The sequence below is a fragment of the Gopherus flavomarginatus genome, chromosome 3, assembly GCF_025201925.1.
Source record: "Gopherus flavomarginatus isolate rGopFla2 chromosome 3, rGopFla2.mat.asm, whole genome shotgun sequence".
In the NCBI taxonomy this organism is placed as follows: Eukaryota; Metazoa; Chordata; order Testudines; family Testudinidae; genus Gopherus; species Gopherus flavomarginatus.
Genome location: NC_066619.1, coordinates 196,089,593 through 196,102,982, shown reverse-complemented (window position 1 = coordinate 196,102,982; position 13,390 = coordinate 196,089,593). Strand labels below are relative to the sequence as shown.

The 13,390-nt window shown below is 44.4% G+C and overlaps 1 protein-coding gene across 1 annotated transcript in view; it reads left to right on the top strand.

Moving 5' to 3' along the window:
• INPP4B (inositol polyphosphate-4-phosphatase type II B) overlaps window positions 1-13,390 on the top strand; it is a 508,181-nt gene that overhangs the window by 83,969 nt on the left and 410,822 nt on the right. The gene's annotated exons all lie outside the window — the stretch shown is intronic.

The window sequence follows — 13,390 nt, the reverse complement described above, 5'->3', positions numbered from 1 at the left end:
CTCCCCAACTACCATCCACACCGTCACCCCTTGACCACCACTCCAAAGTTCCCTGACCTCTATCTAAGCCCCCTGCACGCTGCCTGGAGCACTGGTGGCGCTACAGCCGTGCCGCCCGGCTGTAGCTGGGCCAATCTGCTGCACCACCACCGCACAGGCAATGCCGCCGCCACCACCATGCAGCACAGAGACTAGGTCAGGCTGGGCCCTGCAGCTGCACTGCCCCCGGAGCTCGCTACCCCAGGATCTCACAGCGCCACCGCCCAGAGCATTGCGCTGGTGGCAGAGCGAGCAAGCAAAGGCTTCGGGGGAGAGGGAACATCACGGGAGGGGCTGGGGGCTAGCCTCCTGGGTCAGAAGCTCGGGGGCCAGGCAGGATGGTCCTGCAGACTGGATGTGGCCTGCGGTTCTGTAGTTTGCCCACCCCTGGATTAGACATATGTATCTTTAATCAAATAAAATACTTTTTTGTAGAGACAAAATCCATTAACTTTCTAATCATGACTGTGCTTGGATGAATCATGACTGTGATGACAGTGTTCACAGATATTTTATTTAGTGTGATGCTACTCAGTGTAGATGAGCAGAAGAGTCATCGTCATTGGATAATGTCACAGATTGACACAAAATAATTGCAGTGATGCCCTGACAAGGCAGTGCTCTGCTGCTGCATATAAAGATGTAGCATTTTGATGCCATCATTGCAGTATGCTGTCAGAACATCGCCCTATGGTGATTTTTGTTGTTCTTTGTCACTACGTTGAACATCCTGCCAAGTCGCTTGCTTCTTCCTTCTCCCTACAGGTTCTTGGGAGTGAATGGTGGTTTTTAACCCCGCTGCTCTGTTTTAATCTTCTTACTCCTCTGCCAGCCACTCCTAGGGCTGACTGTTTAGCAGGATGGAAAGTGATCTTGGTTGTACCATTCTGTTTATTCAGTCTCTGCATGTTGCCTCAACTCTTCATTCACTGTACCTGAAACCGTGTAGAGCGTGGGTCTGCTTATATTGGGGAAAATACATCATATTAGAAAACATGTTAACCAACACAGCATTAAACATGACTTAGCTATTAGCCTGACAAAGACAGTGATTTTTAAAAATATTAGCTGGTGGTGATTAATCATGGAGTCCTGACCCCCCACCATAACCAGCTAATATGTTTTGTGTCATGACTATTCTTGTCCACACTAAGGGTTAAGTTGTGTCTACTATCATTTTAGTTAATGTTTTCTAACACATTTTCCTAGTATAGACATATGCTATTAGCCTTGTCTGAATCTACATATGGTACATTAGAATCTTTTGAAATTTCCGTAAGACCCCCAAAAAGAGTATTGCTGATGTGGTGTAATCTGGTTTCTTAAAATGGGTATTTTACATTTCCAGATTCAAAACTCAATTAAACTTGAGTATTCCAGGCAGAGGACAATTTGTATCTACCTTAATACATGCTCCAAAAATTAACAAACAAAAAATCCAATAAATCTTCATAAAATCCATCAGGTTCTGAGCATGAGACACAATAATGTTGATTCTGGTGGCTGCTAAAGCTTTGTTGAGCGCAGTAGTGGGTTTCTCCCAAAACCTGATAAAGGGCTGAGAATGTCTAAGGAGAGACTGGAAAGACAAGAGAGCAGGAACAAAAATATTATTGTGACTGAATATTCTTTCAACCAACGTCATAAGAGATTCTGCACCAAAGGCTGATATTTAAGAAAAAAACATTCACAATTTAAATAAGAAATGTAAGAAAAAAAATTAAAATATTTTTTAGATTTCCAAAATACCCATGATTACCTTAGGCTATATTATGCAAACCCATGTCTTATGCCTAATTAAAAGTTAATGTGGTTTTAAGCCACTGGTTCTCAAGCTTTTTGTTTTCACTGACCACTTGAAAATTGCTGAAGGTATCGGCGGATTACTTATAATGATCTTTCCAAATGTTGTTTGCACTGTTAGCTAGGTATTGTAAAGCGCTTTGGATAAAAGTTTTATATATATATATATATATACATAAACCCCTTAATAATAATTACACTTTTTTGTTCTACAGATAAAAGCACACAACTCATATCTTAATATCAGTAGTCTTACATTTTTAATGCAGTGGATGTGTCCTCTCTCTCTCCTACTGTGGCAGGTGGGGCTGGGAAGGAGGGCTGTGTTTTCCGGGCAGCCACAGCTCTGGAGCTTGGGAAAGTCACCTCTTTCTCTGGCTGCTGCAGCCCTGCATGTTCCAAATTCCCCCCACCTCCTCTTCTCACCCCACTGCCCCTATTCCTCTCAAGGCCACCACCTCACCTTACATGTGTGTCTTTTCCAGGGTCCAGGCACCTAACTAGTGTAGCCATTAGGTGGGTGACCCTTCATTTTTTCGTGTGCGGCCGCCCAGGTGCAAACCTTAGAGGGAACTATTCATGGACTACCTGAATGGAGCTTGCAGACCACAGTTTGAGACCTCTGGTTTAAGCAAATTTTGCATTTTCAAAATGCAGTTCTGTTAAGTATTAATGTTTGCTTAGTGAAATTTAAAGCAGAGCTCTCTAAGGACATACTTTAGGCATCTCTATCCAGCAGTCAGTGTTAAAATATTTTATTTTTTAATTTTTAAAAATTGGTAAAACGTGTTACTAATATTTTACCAGAATGTAGTGCTCTGAATGGGGTGCAAGTTCAGTAAATACAGCTCCTGAGTTTTATCTGCTATGGCTATGGCACCTGATGCTGAATGTGGCCTTCCCAGAATGTGTAACAGCTTGTGATGTCATTGTCTATCTGTGCTTAAATCAGAAGAAATGAGACCTGCTGGTTTAGATGTGGATAGTCCTCTCTTGTGTCTTGCTTATACACAATGTGCATGCTTGCCTCTAATTTTAAGACTAATATATCCGGTTTTATTGTATTGGTTTTATATACGTTTATAAATGTATAAATGAAAATTCATTGGCTGCACTTAGATACAAATACTCTAAATAGTTACTAACAGCGTTTCTAGTGTTGCTATCTGTAAAATTTTTCATTTGTTGTTCAGTAGGGCAGGTCGCAATAACTATGATGAGGATGCAGATTAGGCCCTAGTCTTGCAAATTTCAGCTGGAGTTTTCTGTGCTTAGGGCATTCAGAACTGTACACTTAATGTGGGAATTGTTTGAGAGAGGGCAATTCTTCCTTTAAGTTCAAGGGTCAGTAGCATACATGTTATATTTGTGCCCCAAAATGGATGAAATGTGCTTATCCTATACTCAAACTACAGTAATTGCATTAAATCTCTTGTGGAAAAATGTCTAAAGAGTACAAAACATGTTAAAATTGATAGAAGGGTGAAAGACAGTTTTTTCCACATCATTAAAACATTTGTTTTCAAATGTCAGCATATGAAATAATGTAAATGGGACTATTGTTTCAAGGATAAAACTAAATTATAGAGGAGTGGAAAATCAAGAATACAATATGTGCCAAGTTTATTTACTAGGACTGAATTACACATTGAACAGGAAGATAAAATGCAATGTACTTTAATACCTTGAATTTTGAAGATACTTTAAGGGTTAATGAGAGAGAGTGCAAATCAAAATAAACCCAATTAACATGAATACTGATAACTTAAAAAGACACATTTTGTGTCTAGAGTTAGACATTTGACTCCCTTGTCTGGGATAATTTGGAAACATCTGAGGGATAGTTACAACTCCAGTGGGAGGATGTTTAGGCGACCCTTGTGGACAATGTGTTTTGTTGGAGGGAGGCATTCACCGGAAGCTTGGAAAATCCCACTCTAAGATTTGGAAACCCACTGCTCATTAATTTTAATGGGGCATCCAAATCACTTAGGCAGCATTGATAATTTCAGCTATATTCTCTGGACTAGACTATGAAGCTCTGCTGTATTTCCATGGCCTGCTGATGGAAAAGATCTTGTATAGATTCTTTCATTGGAGGACCAGTGAGGTATTGTGTCAGACAGAACCAGTCACTGTTGGGATGGTGGGATGAGGGGGACACAGAATTAAAGAGAAAGCAGCCATCCACAAAATGCATATTTTGAAACCTGGAATTTCTGGTGCTGATGTTATCCTGAACTGGATGCTGAACAGACCTGGAAGATTATGGGGGCAATACCACAAAAGGAAGCCTAATAGTAGTTCCATGAGATTATATGCTTCTGATTTTGTCGTGGGTGAATCTCAACAAGTACAAACTTGACTGAACATCTTGGTTTTGAAATCTTCCCACTATGTTTTATTATGTTTTTGCCTGGAAAATTGAAGACTCTCTGATATCGTAGTGCTTGGAATTTGGCTTCCAACGGTTTGCAGCATGACATTGTCAGTTGAAGGCTCCTGCATTTTGGACCTTGTTCCCTTCTACAGTGTGTCAAAACTTGAATTTCACACATTTCTGATCATCATGTGAGGTTTCTCCATTCATCCAGGCTTTTTTGTCTGAATGTCATTTTTCAGGTTTTTTTGAGTGAGGGGCAGGCATTCAAGTCTGTTTTAATTATTGATGATTTTGATGTGTATGTATAATAAAAGTTGTTCGGCACCTTGGTTATATGTGCTGTATAAATAAACAGGTAAAACTCTATCTGGTATATCAGGGGCTGAAGAAAATGCTACAGTGAAAGACTTAAAGATCAGTCAATTTAGTTTATCAAAAAGAAGATTGAGTGGTGACTTGATTAGTGTGCAAGTACCTTCGTGGATACCAGATGATACCAGGTGCTAAAGGTCTCTTTAGTCTAGCGGAGAAAGGCATAACAAGAACCAATGGGCTGGAAACTAATGCAAGACAAATTCAGACTAAAAATAAGGCATACATTTTTAACCATCAGGCTGAAGAGAGGTGCTGGATTCTCCATTTCCTGATGTCTTCCTTACTGGAAGACATATGTTGAGTCAAACGCAATTACTGGGCTCAATACACCGGTAACTGGGTAAAATTTAATAGCCTGTGACATATAGGAGGTCAGACTAGATTATCCAGGGGTTCTTTTTGGCCATAAATGCTATGAATCTATGAATATTGGATTCTTCAGTTTAGTCAAGAAGAATAACCCAGGAAGGTTTGTGGTTTAATGCAGTGGCTCTTAACCAGTGGCTTGCGATCTGCTTGCAGCCCAATCACCACACAACTGCGGCCCTTTGCAGACAAGGTGTCATAAACAGATAGCTAAGGGTTAATGTCTCTTTCACCTGAAGCACCTGACCAGAGGACCAATCAGGAAACCGGATTTTTTCAACTTTGGGTGGAGGGAATTGAGTATCTGAGTCTTTGTTTTCTGCCTGCCTGCTTTCTCTGAGCTTTGGAGAAGTAGTTTCTTTTTTCTAGTCTTCTGGTTCCAAGTGTAAGGACAAAGAGATCAGATAGTAAGTTATATGGTTTCTTTTCTTTGGTATTTGCATGAATATAAGTGCTGGAGTGCTTTGATTTGTATTCTTTTTGAATAAGGCTGTTTATTCAATATTCTTTTAAGCAATTGACCCTGTGTTGTATCATCTTAATACAGAGAGAACATTTGTACTTATTTTTCTTTCTTTTTATATAAAGCTTTCTTTTAAGACCTGTTGGAGTTTTTCTTTACTTCAGGGAAATTGAGTCTGTACTCACCAGGGAATTGGTGGGAGGAAGGAATCGGGGAGATCTGTGTGTTGGATTGCTAGCCTGATTTTTGCATTCCCTCTGGGGGGAATAGGAAAGTACTTTTTGTTTCCAGGATTGGGAACAGAGAGGGAGATTCACTCTGTTTGGGTTCACAGAGCTTGTGTCTGTGTATCTCTCCAGGAGCACCTGGAGGGGGGAAGGGAAAAAGGATTATTTCCCTTTGTTGTGAGACTCAAGGGATTTGGGTCTTGGGGTCCCCAGGGAAGGTTTTTCAGGGGGACCAGAGTGCCCCAAAACACTCTAATTTTTTGGGTGGTGGCAGCAAGTACCAGGTCCAAGCTGGTAACTAAGCTTGGAGGTTTTCATGCTAACCCCCATATCTTGGACGCTAAGGTCCAAATCTGGGACTAAGGTTATTACATGAGTGGCAGCTGGTGGGAGATAGACAGAATCCAGAAGCTAGTAGAAATATTATATTTTTCTTTTCTCTGCTAAGGGCTTTTTAGCAGAGAGAAGCAGTTGGTTTTAAAAGGGAACCAGAGAGAATTTTTTTTTCTGCTCTCTCTCGCAGTTTGTGGCTTGCATGTTAAGGGTCTTTTGTCATGCAATAGCCCTCCCATTAGGAGGCAAGTACCAGCACTTACAGGCATGCAAATAAAGTGGTTTTTCTGGTTTCCCTTCATTGAACATTAGCTAGAGAGAGAAAAGGAAAATTAGCTAAAGGCACTGTTGCTAGGCAGACTTCAGGAGGCAACAGAGAACCTGCAGTTCAGAAGATAAACACCGGAGGGCACCCCAACACAAGAAAACAGGAATCATGACTTCTAAGGCAAAAATTGAGGCCGAAGAACAAATCAAAGAGGCTGAACACAGGCGACAACTGGAAATAAAACAAAAAGAGATGGAGATGAAAGAAAGAGAAGAACAGATCAAAGAGGCAGCCTACCAAAGAGAACAGGCAGCCAAAGAGGCAGCCAAAGAGGCAGCACACAAAAGAAAACTAGAAGAAGAAGAGGTGGCCTACCGAAGGAAACAAGCAGAAGATGAGTTGGCCCACAGAAGGAAGCAAGAAGAAGAAGAGGCGGCCCACCGCCGAGACATGGAAAAACACCAAAAAGAAATGGAAAAAACAACAAAAAGAAATGGAAAAACAACAAAAAGAAAATGAAGAGAAGGAAAAACAGAGAAAACATGAACTGGAGATGGCAAAAGCTGGGCTGCCTGTGCCAGCCAACCCTAACAACCCGGCGCCAAATATTGCTCCACAGCACAGGAAATTTCCCACCTACAAGGCAGGTGATGACACCGAGGCCTTCTTGGAAAACTTTAAAAGAGCCTGTCTTGGGTACAGCATCCCCGAAGACCAGTACATGGTAGAATTAAGGCCACACCTCAGTGGACCTTTAGCAGAGGTGGCAGCTGAAATGCCTAAGCAGCAAATGAATGACTATAAACTTTTTCAAACCAAGGCCAGATACAGGATGGGGATAACCCCAGATCATGCCCGTCGGCGCTTCAGAACCCAAAAGTGGAAACCAGAGGTGTCATTTCCCAAACACGCCTACTACATTGCAAAAAACTATGAGGCCTGGCTAACAGGAAACAACATTCAAACCTTGGAAGAACTGAACCTCCTCATACAAATGGAGCAGTTCTTGGATGGTGTTCCTGAAGACATCACACGGTACATACAAGATGGAAGCCCCAAGAATATCGCTGAGGCGGGGGAGATTGGAGCCAAATGGATGGAACTGGCAGAAAGCAAGAAAGCTACTGTCAAGGGGAACGATTACCCCAGGGGGCACACAGACCATAAACCCTACAACCGAGGACAGCCAAAGACCCCACATACCACCCAAGTAAAGCCACAGATACCCTACCCTTCAACCTCACCAGTCTCCAGTAACTCACCTCGGCCCAGTGACCCATCAGATGGAAGATGCTTTAAGTGTAATGAACTGGGACATATCAAGGCCAAGTGTCCCAAGAACACCATGCGAGTGCAATTCATTACACCACCATCACACCAAAGATCCCCAGGCCCGGATGCCTCTCAAATACCCTTGGAGCGAAGGGAAAATTTGAGAGTGGGCGGAAAGAAGGTTACTGCGTGGAGAGACACGGGGGCACAAGTGTCAGCTATCCACCAATCCTTCGTTGACCCCAAATTCATCAACCCAAAGGCCAAAGTTACAATTTACCCCTTCATGTCACAAGCTGTAGACTTGCCTACAGCTCAACTGCCTGTCCAGTACAAAGGCTGGTCAGGAATGTGGACTTTTGCAGTCTATGACAATTATCCTATCCCCATGCTACTGGGGGAAGACTTGGCCAACCAGGTGAGGCGGGCCAAGAGAGTGGGAATGGTTACACGTAGCCAAACCAGGCAAGCTTCCAGACCCATTCCTGTTCCTGAACCGTCCACAGAGGCCCCGTCTGTGTTACCAGAGACCCAGACAGAGGTAGTGGACCCGGATTCCATGCCTACCACTGAAACAGCCACAGCATCTCCAGTCCCAGGCCCGGAACTGGAACAGCAACCAGCACCAGCAAGTGCAACTACATCTTCAAACTCAACGCCAGAGGGCGCCAGCGAGCCAAAACTGGCAGAAGCAACAGACAGCCATACCCAAAAGGCTCAGCCAAAGCCTGAAATACCCTCAGGTGCACCAGCGGAGAGCGGTTCACCAGCAACGGAAACAACCCCATCACCTACATCGCTTCCAAAGGGACCAAGCCCAAGTCCACAGTCTGAGGAAGAACTGGTGACCCCAGCCTCAAGGGAACAGTTCCAGGCTGAGCAGGAAGCGGATGACAGCCTTCAGAAAGCGTGGGCGGCGGCACGGAGCACCCCACCGCCTCTCAGCTCTTCTAATCGATCCCGGTTTGTTATAGACCAAGGACTTTTATACAAGGAAATTCTTTCTGGTGGACACCGGGAAGAATGGCAGCCGCAAAAACAGTTGGTGGTTCCAACTAAGTACCGAGGGAAGCTCTTAAGCTTAGCCCATGATCATCCCAGTGGCCATGCTGGGGTGAACAGAACCAAAGACCGGTTGGGGAAGTCCTTCCACTGGGAGGGGATGGGCAAGGATGTTGCCAAGTATGTCCGGTCTTGTGAGGTATGCCAAAGAGTGGGAAAGCCTCAAGACCAGGTCAAGGCCCCTCTCCAGCCACTCCCCATAATTGAGGTCCCATTTCAGCGAGTAGCTGTGGATATTCTGGGCCCTTTCCCAAAAAAGACGCCCAGAGGAAAGCAGTACGTACTGACTTTAGTAGACTTTGCTACCCGATGGCCAGAAGCAGTCGCTCTAGGCAACACCAGGGCTAACACTGTGTGCCTGGCCCTAACAGACATCTTTGCCAGGGTAGGTTGGCCCTGCGACATCCTTACAGATTCAGGGTCTAATTTCCTGGCAGGGACCATGGAAAAACTGTGGGAAACTCATGGGGTGAATCACTTGGTTGCCACCCCGTACCACCATCAAACCAATGGCCTGGTGGAAAGGTTCAATGGAACTTTGGGGGCCATGATACGAAAATTCATCAACGAATTCTCCAATAATTGGGACCTAGTGTTGCAGCAGTTGCTGTTTGCCTACAGGGCTGTACCACATCCCAGTTTAGGGTTTTCACCATTTGAACTTGTGTATGGTCACGAGGTTAAGGGGCCATTACAGTTGGTAAAGCAGCAATGGGGGGGGTTTACGCCTTCTCCAGGAACTAACATTCTGGACTTTGTAAGCAACCTACAAAGCACCCTCCGACACTCTTTAGCCCTTGCTAGAGAGAACCTAAAGGATGCTCAAGAAGAGCAAAAGGCCTGGTATGACAGACATGCCAGAGATCGGTCCTTCAAGGTAGGAGACCAGGTTATGGTCTTGAAGGCGCAACAGGCCCATAAGATGGAAGCATCATGGGAAGGGCCATTCACGGTCCAAGAGCGCCTGGGAGCTGTAAACTACCTCATAGCATTTCCCAATTCCTCACTAAAGCCTAAAGTGTACCATGTTAATTCTCTCAAGCCTTTCTATTCCAGAGACTTACAGGTTTGTCAGTTTACAGTCCAGGGAGATGATGCTGAGTGGCCTGACGGTGTCTACTACGACGGGAAAAAAGACGGTGGCGTGGAAGAGGTGAACCTCTCAACCACCCTGGAACGTCTGCAGCGGCAACAAATCAAGGAGCTGTGCACTAGCTTCGCCCCACTGTTCTCAGCCACCCCAGGACGGACTGAACGGGCATACCACTCCATTGATACAGGTAATGCTCACCCAATCAGAACCCCACCCTACCAAGTGTCTCCTCATGCCCAAGCTGCTATAGAACGGGAGATCCAGAACATGCTACAAATGGGTATAATCCGCCCATCTACCAGTGCATGGGCATCTCCAGTGGTTCTGGTACCCAAACCAGATGGGGAAATACGCTTTTGCGTGGACTACCGTAAGCTAAATGCTGTAACTCGTCCGGACAACTATCCAATGCCACGTACCGATGAGCTATTGGAAAAGTTGGGACGTGCCCAGTTCATCTCTACAATAGACTTAACCAAGGGGTACTGGCAAGTACCGCTTGATGAACCTGCCAAGGAGAGGTCAGCATTCGTCACCCATGCGGGGGTGTATGAATTCAATGTCCTTCCTTTCGGCCTTCGAAATGCACCCGCCACCTTCCAGAGGCTGGTAGATGGTCTACTAGCTGGACTGGGAGAATTTGCAGTTGCCTACCTCGATGATGTGGCCATTTTTTCAGACTCCTGGCCCGAACACCTACTACACCTGGAAAAGGTCTTTGAGCGCATCAGGCAGGCAGGACTAACTGTTAAGGCCAAAAAGTGTCAAATAGGCCAAAACAAAGTGACTTACCTGGGGCACCAGGTGGGTCGAGGAACCATAAACCCCCTACAGGCCAAGGTGGATGCTATCCAAAAGTGGCCTGTCCCACGGTCCAAGAAGCAGGTCCAATCCTTCTTAGGCTTGGCCGGATACTACAGGCGATTTGTACCCCACTACAGCCAAATCGCTGCCCCACTGACCGACCTGACCAAAAAGACCCAGCCAAATGCCGTTAAGTGGACTAATGAGTGTCAAAAGGCCTTTACCCAGCTTAAGGCGATGCTCATGTCTGACCCTGTGCTCAGGGCCCCGGATTTTGACAAGCCATTCCTAGTAACCACAGATGCATCTGAGCGTGGTATAGGAGCAGTGCTCATGCAGGAAGCAACCAATCACAACTTCCATCCTGTCGTGTTTCTCAGCAAGAAACTGTCTGACAGGGAAAGTCACTGGTCAGTCAGTGAAAAGGAATGCTATGCCATTGTGTACGCCCTGGAAAAGCTACGCCCATATGTTTGGGGACGGCGGTTCCAACTACAACTGACCATGCTGCACTAAAGTGGCTTCATACTGCCAAGGGGAACAACAAGAAACTTCTTCGTTGGAGTTTAGCTCTCCAAGATTTTCATTTTGAAATTCAACACATCACAGAAGCTTCTAACAAAGTAGCTGATGCACTCTCCCGTGAGAGTTTCCCAGAATTCAGTAGTTAAAAAGTGTTCTTAAAATGTAGAAGTCTGTTAGTTATATACTTAGGAGTATATGTAAAGGTGTATGTGTTGTATTAATCTGTTTATTTTCAAGTTCTAGAAGGAAATCGCCGCCAGTGAGCTTCCCCACTGTCTGCAATTTGGGGGGCGTGTCATAAACAGATAGCTAAGGGTTAATGTCTCTTTCACCTGAAGCACCTGACCAGAGGACCAATCAGGAAACCGGATTTTTTCAACTTTGGGTGGAGGGAATTGAGTATCTGAGTCTTTGTTTTCTGCCTGCCTGCTTTCTCTGAGCTTTGGAGAAGTAGTTTCTTTTTTCTAGTCTTCTGGTTCCAAGTGTAAGGACAAAGAGATCAGATAGTAAGTTATATGGTTTCTTTTCTTTGGTATTTGCATGAATATAAGTGCTGGAGTGCTTTGATTTGTATTCTTTTTGAATAAGGCTGTTTATTCAATATTCTTTTAAGCAATTGACCCTGTGTTGTATCATCTTAATACAGAGAGAACATTTGTACTTATTTTTCTTTCTTTTTATATAAAGCTTTCTTTTAAGACCTGTTGGAGTTTTTCTTTACTTCAGGGAAATTGAGTCTGTACTCACCAGGGAATTGGTGGGAGGAAGGAATCGGGGAGATCTGTGTGTTGGATTGCTAGCCTGATTTTTGCATTCCCTCTGGGGGGAATAGGAAAGTACTTTTTGTTTCCAGGATTGGGAACAGAGAGGGAGATTCACTCTGGGTTCACAGAGCTTGTGTCTGTGTATCTCTCCAGGAGCACCTGGAGGGGGGAAGGGAAAAAGGATTATTTCCCTTTGTTGTGAGACTCAAGGGATTTGGGTCTTGGGGTCCCCAGGGAAGGTTTTTCAGGGGGACCAGAGTGCCCCAAAACACTCTAATTTTTTGGGTGGTGGCAGCAAGTACCAGGTCCAAGCTGGTAACTAAGCTTGGAGGTTTTCATGCTAACCCCCATATCTTGGACGCTAAGGTCCAAATCTGGGACTAAGGTTATTACACAAGGTCTAACATTACAAAACTGTGCATTATTATTCTTCCAGCTGGCAAGCACTGCCTGGTGTAAATACTGTGTGAAGGGCCATATCCATGCTATTTTCTGCCTGTGTGGTTCCTAGTTTGGGTCAACCTCTTTGCCTGCAATGTGAGGGGCACACAAGGAAAAAGGAGGACTTGTTCTCTGGATTAGGTTACAGTATCCTTGCATTCGGCAGCATGGTTATTTAGCTCTATAAAAAACAAAGCTAAAACGTACAGATCTGAAAGACCTAGGAAACAGGCAATGAGAAGAACCAGCTGCTAACTGGGCTAGAACCAAGCAGGTTCCAGTATGGAGTCCCCAAAACTTTTTCTGAACTCTCCCTTTAAAGAGGATAATTTTGAGGATTTTTTCGGGGGAGGGGGAAAGAGAAGAAGAGATTACTTGAGTTCAGTAGTTTTGTGTGTGGTATGTATATGCGCACATGCATGAAAGACAGAGGAGAGAAACCCTACAGAAGCAACTGGAGAAGGCAGCAAGGAAGCCTCAGAAGCAGCCACAAAGGCATGACCTGGAGGCTTGGTCTACACTTAAGTGAGATAAGCAAAGCCGACTGATGTAGCGATGCAGACCTAACCCTCAGTGTAGATGTGGCTATGTCTATGGAAGAGTGCTTCCATAGATGTAGCTAACTTTTGTTCAGGTAAGTGGTGTTCCTACACCAACAGAAAAAACTCCTCTATTGGCATACACTGTCTACACTATGTCAGCGTAGCTACACCAACATAGCTATGCTGATATGGTCTCTGTAGCCTGAGAAAAGCTAACAGGGCGCTTTTGGTTTAAAGCAGGCTGGAAAAAGGCTTGGAACTTTGAGCAAAGAAATAGTGTCTTGATGTTTGATTCCTATTGAGTTCAGGGAAAAAGGTCTCTGTGTACATTATTTGTAAACTAATAAGACTGCATCAAAGAAATACCTCACTTCATCCTCAGTGTCTTCTAATAGAAACAGTCTGCAAGACTCTAAGTTTTGGCTAACTGCTTGGGCAAAAGGTGCAACAGCTCTATTAAGTTATTTTAACTAGCCCCAGGATAAGGCTACTCCTTTAAAGTATACTCTCCAGTGCTCCTGGAAATGGAAGTCCTTCCTGGAAGTCATCCACTTCTTCCCTCAGGAACGATTCTACAGTCAAACTGTTTCCAGTGTTAGGGATTTTGCCTCCTTGATACTCATGTTAAAT